General features: G+C 42.0%; 1 protein-coding gene across 1 annotated transcript in view; it reads right to left on the bottom strand.

Annotated features, from left to right (window-relative positions):
* Nucleotides 1–1,563: 1,563 nt before the first annotated feature.
* PJA2 (praja ring finger ubiquitin ligase 2) overlaps nucleotides 1,564–12,195 on the bottom strand; it is a 73,285-nt gene continuing 62,653 nt past the window's right edge. Inside the window, exon 11 of the mRNA XM_079793374.1 lies at nucleotides 1,564–11,920. The gene's annotated coding sequence lies outside the window, so the exon portion shown is untranslated. The remainder of the gene's footprint in view (nucleotides 11,921–12,195) is intronic.

The following is a 12,195-nucleotide window of genomic DNA, read 5'->3' as shown; positions in this document are numbered from 1 at the left end:
GGAGGGGCAGTGGATGGAGGGAGAAAACCAGTTCCTTTTGTACAAGAAATGCCAGTCCTCCTCCAGCATAGTTTAAGACCAACCTGAGCGCAGCATGTCACCATGACTGGAGGCAGCGGAGGACACGGATGGGAAGGGCCGGCTGGTGTTGGGGAGCAATGGTCCCAAGTGTCCTCAGAAGAGAGGGGCACAGCCACCCCGGAGACCGCCCGCTGGGGCTGGGTAACTGCCCCGGTGCCAGCGGTGGGTGGAAAGGGTACAGGACACCTGCTGGCTTCACCTGGAGTGCCACAGAGCAGGAGGCATGTCATGACATGGACCCACACATGCAGCTCCAGTCAAGACCTGCATGTGCTTGTTTCTGATGTGAGAGACACGCCAACCCAGTAACTCTGGGAGCCTAATCTTGCCCGCTCTTGTGAAAGAAAAACGCTGCCAGTCAGTGGGAGAGTTGCTGACCAAGTCACCTTCCTGGAACCACAGCGTGGCCACGGGACCCCAGAATAACCCTCAGGTGAGAGTCCTGGGATACCGGGTGAGAGAGCACCCCAAAGGCACATAGGATGAAGGCACTGATCTCCGCCCAGACTCACTGCCGGTCCAGCCACTCCCAGGCCCAGGAGGGGGGCCTGGAACATTTTGAGGCAGGAGCTCCAAGGTGCAGGAGCCCGGCCGGTGGCACAGGGCGGGCGGGCCTAAGGGCAGCGCTGCTGTCCCCAACAGTGAACTTGGGACTCATCCTGACTGAGCCTTTGTCCAGCACAGCCAGAGTGGGTCTCACAGGAGGGCTGCCCTTGGGAAAGCAGAGGCAACTGCTCACTTGTAAAAGAGGAAAAGAAGCTACGACAAGCAGGCCAGTTTACTCACCCCAATCCCAACCGGGTGACGCCTCGCCAGCAAGTAAGGGTGGCCAGGGGCCCCAGTGTCTCAGCGGTGGCATTCCCTACACCTGGAGGGAAACATGGAGAATGAGGGAGAAGTGTTCCCACCTGAACCTGAGAGGCTCCTCGGTGCTTGTGTACGGAGAGAAAGAAGTACCACCTGTATCTGTTTTATAGATGAGACGACATGGAGGCCAAGTAAACTGCCTAAGACTTCATGGCTGGTACTGTGGGATTTAGGATTTAAACTTTGGCTGATGAAGGAAATGGGTGAAGGAAGGAGAGCAGGGAGGGAGGGAAGGAGGGTTAGAAAAGGCTAGTGCCTGTCACCTCTGGAGTAACTGGCGTGTGCAAATACTGCCTTAAGCTTCCCCCTTTCCAGGCTCAAGAACGTCTGCAGAGAACAAGCCTAAATCTGTGTTGCCATTTGAAAGGAAAATACTCTGCTAGGGTGCAAAGAAGCTGATCCTCACTTCTGTAGACACCTGACATTAGCAGGTCACTAGGGAAGGCTGTTACTCAATTTACAAGACAAAATGTTCCCTTCCTTGTGATTTATTTATTTATACCCAGCAGGTTTCTTACTTCAGGACCATGAAGCAATCACCGGTCCTCGGGATTATTAATCAATGTTGTCATCCTTACAAAGCTCAAAATTTCATCCTGTACTTTCATTTTAATAGAGGGCCTGCTGCAAAGGAAGCTCTCAGAAATGCAAAGGCAGGGGAGACCCGGCGAGAAGAGAGGAAATGAGCCTGACCTCCAAGCCAGCGCTGCTTCCCGGAGCCTCCCGCAGACTTCCCAGGGTGGCCTACAGTGGCAAACAGGTGGGAGGTCAGACTGCAGACGTTTCTGCAGGGTCTAACCAGAGAAGGGAAAAGTCTAATTTTTTTAAGACATGAATTATGATGAAGAACAGAGTGTGACTCACCTTTTACAGTGACTTGGAAGCTCGGCATTATAGCAACGCAGTCCCTGAAAGCCTGCAGGGAAGGAAGCTGATCTAGCCGCTGCCTGAGCAGTTGAGACCCATCCAGACCACAGCAAACAGAGGTGTTGGGGGACCATGGAGAGAGCTGTGAACTGTGAGCAGGGACACCTTATACATTCCCAGTCTCTCTCTCTGAGCTTGCAGGACTTCCTCCAGCCAGCTGATCCGAGTTGACAAGTTAGGCAAAGCCTATGTACATCCTTGACCACAGGAGACCTACGTGGTTTCAGGAGGGCCTCTGAGGAGTCAGGGAGTGAAGGTTGAAATCAAAACAGCTTTCCTAGGGAACAATGCCCTTTTTTTGAGGAAAGGGAAAAACCATATATACATAAATATACATATGTGCATTTTTTTTGCCAATATGGTAAAAATGTTAATAATTCTTAAATTATCAAATCCACTACAGATGACGAGTCAGTAGGGGTTTGTTATGTATTCTTGTAATTTCTCATATACTTTTAAATGTTAATTAAAAAAACATTGACATTTCTATTTTAAAATCTCTGAGTTTAACATTTGTGCTCTCCAAGTGTGCCAGGTATCTGCTGAGAAAGTTCCAGTTGGTAGAAGCTAGAGAACCACTGATGTTTGCTTTTATTTTGGATTTCATTCTAGTTCTCCTGCTCTGCCATTCTGTGTTCTCCTTCCTTCCCACCCCAAGCCTTTCCTAATTAAAACTGACCCCAAAATGGAAGCAGACAAAAATAGCAAATGTCTTCATCTGCTAATTTGTCATTCTTTTCCCCCTTTGTCCGCCGGCAGCTCAGGACCCATGCACAGAGTAGGTTTGTAAGTAAACACAAACCTATTTTTGATCTAAACTTAGCTGCTGCCTTGACTCACCCAGGATTACACAGGGTGAGAAAGCAGGAATCTAGCTGCTGGGGAGCGGGGAAACCGCGGTTGTAGTCAGACCTGAATTCAAGTTCTAGCTCCAACGTGTCTGGCTGTGCCAGCCACTGCCTGCTCCTTAAGAGAATATATATATATATATGCAACTTAGTTGTTAATTTTTCATTAGTTCTAAGTACACAGCAGTCTATGAATAGACAAGCACCTTCTGCCAAGTTGCTTTGGCAGTGCTCCCCCAGCCTCCCGAGGTTTCTGTTACTGGAGATGATGAGGCCGTGCGTATTCATTAACCAAAAGGATTAGCTGTCTGGGACGGAGACTAATCAGGACACAACAAGACCATGTACAGTGGATTTAGCATGACTGTGGTACTTGACATTTACTCCTATTCAATCACAGCCTGCTTTCCACCCAAGTGCTACCAGTCTGTAGAGACACCAGAGTTCCCTTTGACCACATCACTGTTCTTGCTCATTTGGAGATGTGGATAGTGGTCACTTGCACTTTGGGTACCACAGGGACTGACAAGGAGAAAAAGGATGAGACAGACTTCTCTCTGCAGTGAACTTGAGAGTAACACAAACGTCTGCATCTGCTGAGATCATTTTTAATCCAGGTAGGAGAATAAATTAATGTTTAGGCTACTTTCTTTAGCCTCTTTGGGCTTATTCTCTGGTTATTAAGACAGGTAACTACCAATTTCTGCATAGTTTTTGGTCCAAATGTTTAGTGTTTCCATCTCCATTGAAACAAAGTTATAAAAGGCTATTGAACTTGCAGGTTAGGAGCTAAAATTTACTTTATTTGTACTTACCTTGAATATTAACTCACCATGATCCCAACTCTCTTACTGTGTGACCCTTGGCAACTCTTTGATGCCTTTTGGAGATTAGTCTAGCTCTACGCATTTTTGTTAGGATAAACTAAAATAATGCATATAAAACCACCTATTAAAGAGATGCATATAGGATGCACTCGGTAAATGTTAGCCAATTTTCCCTCGCTGTCCTACACTTTTCTGCACCTCTTCTGTTCTTTATAACCAGAGTTTCCTTAACTAAAAGACTCACTCAAGTTCTCTGGAGTAATAGCTGTGTATGTGTTATTATAAAGGATGCCCATGAACAGTGTGGGTGACAGAGGGTATTGGACAGTTAAGATGAGATGCCTTGGGAAAGGACAGCAATGGCTGCTTCTATGTTCTAGTGTTCCATCAGTAACGAGGCTCAGCTTCCTTCTCTGCACCACAGTTGGCGTCCTTTTCAATCCACTTTAAAAAATATATATATTTTTTTATTGATTACAGAGATAAAGGGAGAGGGGAGAGATAGAAACATCAATGATGAGAGTGAATCATTAGTTGGCTGCCTCCTGCATGCCCCCCACTGGGGATGGAGCCTCAACCTGGGCATGTGCCCTTGACCAGAATCGAACCCAGGACCCTTCAGTCCACTGATGCTCTATGCACTGAGCAAACCAGCTAGGGCCAATCCACTTTAAATTTTATTTTTATTTTTAGAGAGAGGGAGAGGGAGAAAAACATCGATGAGAGAAAATCATTGATTGGCTGCCTTCTGCACGCCTCACACTGGAAATGGAGCCTGCAACCTGAGCATGTGCCCTGACGGGGAATCGAACCGTGACCTCCTGATTCATGGGTTGACGCTCAACCGCTGAGCCACACTGGTCAGACTTTCAATCCTCTCTTGATTTCTTCTGGTGGTTTCAAGTTGCTCTTATTTTTGGCTTCCTCATGACTTGGCTACTCACAACTTTAATATCTCATGCAACCCTTTTGCTTCAGCTCCCATTTCTTACTGGGAATTCCTTATTTCCCAACAAACATTAGCGAGAGTACCTGGCTGGCCTGCCTTGTCTTTAGTGCTTGGTCACTGGCCAATCTCCGAATAGATGGGCCTTGAGTCTTCCCAGCACAGTCTCATCAGCTCAGGCTAGGAGTGGGTTTCTGCGCCCTGCAGTGTCCCAAAGTCTGTAGGTGTTGGGAAATAATTCCTGGGTTTCCTGTGTGTCTGGAGTCTTCTGAGAAAGAGGCACTGACAGCTTTGTTCTGCCTTTTCAAAGCGTTTATATAGGAAAGTTTTAGAAGACAGATATGTTATCCTCCCCTACCCCCAGGGCAGAGGACAGATTTGTTTCCTAAACAAGATAACAGATGTCTTGCTCTGGGCAAAAGGCCAGGCAGGCTTGTCCAGCAGCCCTCAGACTGGGGCTTCCTAAGCTCAAATTTCAAGTAGAAGAGCCATGGCAGGCACTGCGGTGAAGCCATCTAATGCAGCTCTGCACTCCCCTTCCTCTTCATGACGTTTCACCTACACGTGGATTAAACAAGCTCTCAGGGGTTCTCCAAGGCCTTTATTTTGGGGAGGAAAATGCATTATACAGCAGTGGGAATGGGGAGAGACAAGAACCCAAATGGCTGTGCAACATTTCTGCCCTCCCCACCAGATGTGGCACCTTTCTATGCCATGTTGCTGCTGCTAAGGTAGGCAGGGGCTATCCAAAGAGCTGCATCGCCTAGCACTTACCACCCTGGCTGCAAACAGCCCGTTTTCACATGGTTTGTTCAGCTGCTGTGGGTGTCAGGATGTGGCAAATCTGACAATTTGACAGTGGCCCTTACTCGTTGTCAAGCCCTTAGTGAGACAGTTTTCAGTGTATGTTAGACCGGATCCACCAGCAGGTTACCCAAATATTTTGCACCAGAGGCTACATACCCAGTAGGAATGCAATGTTTTGGAATTACCTGTTCTATGTTCCATTTCCTGGGTGAGAATACACTGGATGCTTAAATGTAAATGCCTTAGACTACAGCAAATAAAGGGGAAAATTAATAAAAATATAGCACAGGAAACAAGATGAACCACTTTTCAGTTTGCTTCTGTCCATTCTTCTCAGCCCCATCTCTGAGAAACACTTTCCAAACTTCCCTGGTTCTGAGACATCATCATGACCTGCTGGGGCACATAAGCTCCTAAGAGATCAACCTATATAGATGGAGCAACATAGCTATACGATCTCCCCTTGGGGGCTCAGCACTTACTCTTTCTCCCTGCTCTGGTTGTTTCTATCCTCAGGCTCTGTGAGCCCCTGGCCAAGGTGAAACCCTTCCCATACAGTGAATCCAGCTGCTGGGGGGTGTGGGGCACATGACATTTAATAGTCTCCTTGCTACAACGCACACTCCAGGAGGCCAGGGAGTTTCACTATTTTGTGCCAGAGTAGGTACTTGATAAACATTTTTTAAATGGATAGAAGCTCAGGATATGCAGTTAATTTGTTAGGTTTGATGAAAGCGTTTTCCCAGCAGATTCAGGGAGGATGCCACACTGATATGTCCTAATATGTTATTTTCATAAGCTAATTTGTATTTAAGAATTTTTAACATCTTTCAGGTGTTTGTATGTGGGTGTAGCCAAGGTGTGCAGTTTTAAAAAAAATATGTTTTTATTTATTTCTTAGAGAGGGAGAGGGATAGAGAGATAGAAACATCGATTAGAGAGGAACATCATCGATTGGCTGCCTCCTGCACAGCCTTTACTGGGGATTGAGCCTGCAGCCGAGGTACACGCCCTTGACCAGAAATGAACCTGGGACTTTTCAGTCCCAGGCTGATGCTCTATCCACTGAGCCAAACTGGCTAGGGCAGTGTGCACTTGTGATTCACCATCATCCAATCTAGGCTAGAACTTGCTTTCCAGACAAGGTTGGCTTTGTAAAGCTCCCAATCCCTATGTTCATCTGCCCTAAATGCGAATTTAAACTAAAATTAAAACTTGGACCTTCTGTAATGGTACCAAACATAGGGTACTGCAATGCTAGGGTTGACAGATCCTGGGTCTAGGTCAAGAGGAGGAATTCTTTGGTAAGGCCAAAGGCCAGTCAGTATGATGTTATGTAATGAAGCCCCTTACAACAGTTGTCTGTAACACTTGGGTCCTCTTAACAAGAAAATGGGAATAAAAGACAAAGAGAATTAGAGCATAGCTTTAAATGCCTGTAAAGAATTTAAAATAGCATTTAAAGACTGAAATCAAAAGGAAACGCTGTCAAATGTCTCTTTCTACTGATGAAACAATTTGGGGGTAGAGTCTCTCCTCTTTGGAGTGACTGCAAATGTCCCTGGCTTCTGAAGGAAGAAATCCAGATACTTTAGCACCTGTCTAGGTGTCTGCACTAGTGAGGTCTCACTGGTTGGATGTCATACACCTATCAGGGCACAGAGAGTCTCTGCAGAATAATTTAAGGATCCCAAATCATCAGGCAAAAGTAGTTCTCATGAGATTTTAGTGGTGACTAAGAACCTTCACTAACCAGTCCATTAGAACTTTGATCAGGGGTATATTAAGGCAAACATGCCTCTTTATAGCAATTTAGCAAAATAAGTAAACACTAACAAAATAGTTTTGTTAGCAATTTAGCAAAATAAGTAAATACTAACAAAGTATTTTAAAAGAAATTTGAAAACTCCCCACCCCCGTTTTTAAAACTCAGACTATATCTCAAAAAACTTAAATATTAACGTTGATCAGATAGCATGCTCCTACCTAGGAAGGTGGCATGAACCAGAAAGAACCCTCAGGCTCTGCCTTAAGAACCAGGACTCAAATTTTTATTTGTAAAGTTGGGACAACTTCAGATTCATTATGAATTATTAGCTAAAACAGCCTAACACGATGTCTAATATTTAGCACTTCATAAATGGGAACTAATCTTATAATGTAAAAATACATTTTTCAATGAATCTTATTAAGAAGAAATACTGTGTTATAATCACAGGAAAAGAAAGGAGAACTTTGTGGAGAATTTCTGTTACAGTGAATGATTATGAGGTAGTATCTTTCTAAAAAAATAAAAAAGACATAAAGATCTCTCCTTTCACTTTCCACTATTAAAACTATATACTAATTATAACCAAGATGCAATAAGTTGCCACATACAGGCATGTCATCTTTTAGCAAAATTACTATTAAGTAAATTTTATTTATTATCCTATATAATAAAAGGCTAATATGCAAATCGACCAAACAGCAGAATGACCAGTCGCTATGACGCACACTGACCACCAGGGGACAGAGGCTCAATGCAGAAGCTGCCCCCTGGTGGTCAGTGCACTACCACAGGGGGAGCGCCGCTCAGCCAGAAGCCGGGCTCACGGCTGGCGAGCGCAGCGGTGGTGGTGGGAGCCTCTCCCACCTCCGCGGCAGTGCTAAGGATGTCCTAAGACGTCAATCGGACATCCCTTGAGGGCTCCCGGCCTGTGAGAGCACAGGCCAGGCTGAGGGACACCCCCCCAAGTGCATGAATTTCATGCACCGGTCCTCTAGTGATTTAATAGAGATCACCTGTCAAATTCCAAATTCTTTTAACTCCTGAGAAGGGACTAAGATAGTTTTTAGGTTTTCATCTGAAATGTTAAACAACCCTAAAGGTAGTGTTAAAATCAAACAAGGATGAACACAAACCAAAGAACATTTATTAAAAACTTTATTCATGCACAAACCAGTGGTAATTTAGATTCATTATTTTATAGAGAAAACAGAAGCAGAGAGGATTAAGTGACTTGTCAAGGTCATATTACTTCAAATATCACATTTTTGAGAGGAAAAAAAGTAGACTCTAAAAATTAGAAAAATGAGCTCGACAATGATCACTTATCAAATTGTAGGTCAGATTAATAAAGAGATGGCCTGTGAGCAGTTGGAAAAGGAGGTGGTTTCACTAAGAATGAGGCATTTCCTGCTAACTTCATTTCCTTTCTTGATTTAATATACTAGCAGGCAAGGCTATTTCCATATACCGTGTAATCTGCCTGTTGGCCGAACACAATAAAATTTCTTAGTGTCGTTTTAGGAAAGATGGAAGAAACATGAGCATTTAAGTGACTGGTAGTTGCTTCAACAACTATATTCAAAGTACTGACTAATGGATCAAAGTCACCTAGAGGACAGTCTATGGTGGCATTCATCCTGTTCTGGTCAATATTTATCAATGACTTGGACATCACCACTAAATACCAAAGGCATGCTTCATCAAAATTGGACTGAGGCTAAGAGGAAGAATCATAAGGACCTTTATAAGTTAAACTTGGTAAGGATGAATTAAGTATTAGGAATGGACTTGACTTACCAATGCCTGTAAAGCTCACAAGAGACAATGTGATATGCCTGCCAAGTAATGAAAATACCAACACAGACCAGTCATAGGAGAATCACTCTGAAGTTGGCGTAATGCTCCTGGGCCCAGCTCTAGTCAGACTACAGAGGAATGGTGTTTAGTTCTGAGCACTATATATATATATTATGTATTTTTATTGATTTCAGAGAGGAAGGGGGAGGGAGAAAGAGAGAGATAAAACATCAGTGATGAGAGAGAACCATTGACTGGCTGCCTCCTGAATGACCCCCATTGGGGATTGAGCACACAACCCAGGCATGTGCCCTGGCCAGGAATTGAACCTAGGACCCTTCAGTCCACAGGCCAAACTGGCTACGGCCTGAGCACCATATTGTAAGAGAGGGACTGAAATAGTCAATGACAGGCTGGTCTGGAATAGTTACCAGGAAAGATCTGAGGAAAGTGTGAAGCCTGAAGGAAGACATGAAGAGGTGGCAATACACAAGAGACAGAACCTTTCTATTTAATTTCACACGCGTGCTATTTACAAAGTCATTTGGGTGACAATTCTAACAACAAAATCCATCCCTTGTAGGGAATGCTGAGTGACTCCAACTCTGGAAGCAGTGGCTTCAAAAATATATGACACAATTATAAATGGATTTTGGCACTAGAAAGAGGTGTGCCATTGCTGTTTCTGGTTCTGTAACTACATCTTTCTAGAAAATGTTTATTGTATTAAGGGAGAATCAAAATAATTATAGTTTTCTAATTTAATGCAGACATGATCTCAGTTTACCCTTCTGAAATGGGTGAGGTTTTTGAACCTTCTGGAAAGCATGAGGAATCCTCCTAAACAGGTATATTTGACAATAATGCCATACCTGATTTAGTGAAGCCACTGAATCGAGGCAGTGTCCATCCTGGAACTTTGAGGGTGTCTGTAGTCCTGAGTTAGTGTGGAAGTCAGGCTCTGCTGAACACACAGGACTGCTATGATGGTTGGGCAGGGGAGAGGAGGACTACTTCAGAGCCCTTCCTAGAAGAAGTCCACCAGCCACTTCTATACAGCTGGGCCTTCTTAGATCACAGTTCAAGGACTATAAAATCATGTGCTTTGGAGCCTGCTCCAGACTTCCTTGACAGCTGTATCCTTTGCCATTAATGCTAAATCCTCCAGGGGTTACATTATAGAAGTGATACGACTGCACAATTAAATATTAGAAATGACCACTGAGTATATCCTGTTTATTGTTTATGATTTACAGAAAATGATAAGAGTGGAGTTGTAGAACAATAAATCAATCATTACATTTAGACCTGGGCTTTTGAAAAACTTGCATTCCATTCAAACAGTTCATACATATTTAACAGCTTATATATAAATCCAGATCACAAATAATCTTGAGTTAGTTAGCTTACAGATAAACAACTAAGCAACACAAAAGAAAACCACATGGATCTATCTTTAAATATCAGCATTTATATTACAAGAAGAAAATGTAAAAAAAAAATTATTAGGTCAAGTCACTTAACATATAATAGAGAAATAAGGGAAAAAACATTTTTATTATTTATACTTATTTCTAATTTACCTTCATGTAGTCTTAACTTTTTCAAAAGGATCCAAAATCTGATCAAACAATATTTTGTTGTAATAACTTGTCAGCCTCAGCTTTTATCAGCTTGTTACAATGAAAATACCTAAAACCTCAATCTCCTTTAAAAAAATTTTTATAATCCAACTCTTATTTAACTTTCTTCCTTCATAGCAGCTGTTTATAGATAACAGGGAGCCAAGAATGAAGGACAGAAACAGATGGAAAGCAAAAAGTACAACAGCTATCTTAAGTTCAGCTCTCAACGCTGCTGGTTGAGTTTGGAACCAAAACTGCCTAACAACTGGCAGATAATAGCTAAATCTTAACAGGCAAAGAAGAAATATTTTCTTTAGGACAACTGCCATCTAGGAGAAGAAAACCAACCTCTCTTAATACTGCCTAAATATAACATGTGGCTTATTAAAGAGAAATCTGTAGCAGTTAGTTTAACCAGTAACTGATCAATATTACTTAAAGGGAAAAACAACAACAAAAAAACACACTAGCACAAATTTTTGGAAACCAAAAAAGAAACAAACAAAATCATACTAGTCACAAATTTTCACAATATACACATGAGAATTAATTTTAATCTGATTTGACTCCTTGACACTAACTGATCAATGAAATATGGTGTGGAAAGATCACAGAGTAGAAAACAAGCAAAGATTAGTTTATACAACAGAGCCTATGTACATCAGAAGGAAAACATGCCAGCTAATGCAACATTAAGGCCTGAATGTAAGCATTTCCAAAGTCACAGAAGCCCCAAAGAACCCCTAAGTTATAAAGTCACCACATCATACATGCAATGTTCAGTATGTTTTACTCATAAAAGGATACACAGTATTTGCTGTAAATACCAGACACATTTACAATATATGCAAAAATTAGAATGCAAGTGTTATATTCCTTATATTTAAGCCTCAAATGTGACAACAGTGAAAATTCACTTATTTTTAAGAATGAAGAAAAGAGATGGAATATAAATACTCAGAGAAATTACACAAATAAATGTAATTTTGCATTTGGAAAGCCACACAAATATTCCTTTTATATGTCCAAACTAAATTATAAATGTACTACATAAATATTCCTTTCATATGCCCAAACTAAATTATAAATTTTCTACTCAAATGGATGTACACTCACTATGTGCTTTACTATTTTACTTGCTCAAATGTGGTATTCTAACAGCCATCATTCTCTGGTGTTTGATATCAAATCATATCCGTAAGTTAAATATTGCATCCATGTTTATACATAATTGTCTATTGGGTGAGATCACCTAAGCAGAAAGCTGTGCAGTCTTCGTTGGGGGTTATGTAATTACAAAGATGGCCTTGTAGGTCAATTTCCCATAAAAAGAATAAGGAAAGCTGACTTCCTTACTTTTGTAGAAGCTTTTGAACAGAAAACTCTTTTAGAGGGTAAATCTGAGGTCAGGATCTTCTTTTCTCCTTTAAACAAAGGAAAATAAGAAAGAAGCTGTGTTACATGTTAAGTTCTGTTCACACAGTCACTAGGCAATCACATAATCTACTTCCTTTTCAGCCATGGCTTAATTTGAAATTACTTATTTTTATTTTAGTTCCAGGTAAATAATTTTACCAAAAATAAATTAGTGTAAAGAAACAAATACTGATAATGTGATATAAATACTATTTGTTCAGGAATACTTTAAAGAAATAAATTATAACACAGTAAAGTTTAGATATGTTGTAAAAAAGGTATG

This window comes from Cnephaeus nilssonii, assembly GCF_951640355.1.
Source record: "Cnephaeus nilssonii genome assembly, chromosome: 2".
Classification (NCBI taxonomy): Eukaryota; Metazoa; Chordata; class Mammalia; order Chiroptera; family Vespertilionidae; genus Cnephaeus; species Cnephaeus nilssonii.
This window is presented reverse-complemented; position numbering and strand designations above follow the sequence as displayed.